The sequence below is a fragment of the Tenrec ecaudatus genome, chromosome 18 (assembly GCF_050624435.1).
Source record: "Tenrec ecaudatus isolate mTenEca1 chromosome 18, mTenEca1.hap1, whole genome shotgun sequence".
NCBI classification, from domain to species: domain Eukaryota; kingdom Metazoa; phylum Chordata; class Mammalia; order Afrosoricida; family Tenrecidae; genus Tenrec; species Tenrec ecaudatus.
The window spans coordinates 62510384-62510984 of NC_134547.1; the positions used below are offsets into that span (position 1 = coordinate 62510384).

At 47.8% G+C, this 601-nt stretch overlaps 1 non-coding gene across 1 annotated transcript; it reads left to right on the forward strand.

Annotated features, from left to right (window-relative positions):
• Positions 1-220: 220 nt before the first annotated feature.
• On the forward strand, positions 221-350 carry LOC142432960 (small nucleolar RNA SNORA76). The gene has a single exon (XR_012781033.1). It is a non-coding gene; the product is annotated as a small nucleolar RNA SNORA76 (small nucleolar RNA).
• The last annotated feature ends 251 nt before the right edge of the window (positions 351-601 follow it).

Here is a 601-nt window from a genome sequence, read left to right on the forward strand (position 1 = left end):
TTTCTGCTTCCATAAAGACTTGCAGTCAGAACCTCACAGGGGCAGTTCTACTCTGCCATACAGGGTCACTATGAGTCTATGGCAGTAAGTTTGGTTTGGGTTTGGTGGCACTGTGGATTAGGTGTTGAGCTGCCACCTTCAAGGTCAATGGTTCAAACCCAAGAGCTTCTCCCTGGCAGAAAGATGAGGCAGTCTGCTCCTATAAAGATTTGCTGTCGGGGCGCTGCCTTTGAACCCGCCGTGCCTGCCCGTGGCGCAGGGGGTTAAGCTGCAGTGCCAGAGCAAGTGCTGGCGCATAACTGGGGCCGCCAAGCCTCTGCGGGCAGCCCTTTTAACCGCCAGCGACACGGCGGCAAAAAAAAAAAAAAGATTTGCTGTCTCAGAAGTCCTATATAGGATCACTATGAGTTAAAATCCATTTGATTGCAGTGGAATATTTTGGTTAATATATATAATAGAGCACATAGGGGCAGAGTTATGGAAACTTTTTAGGAATATCCAGATACCTCTCAGGACTGAGTTACTGAGCTCGAAGAACAAGAACCGTATGTCAGGGGACATTTAGGTCAATTGGCATCACAGAACTCGTAAAGATAATGCA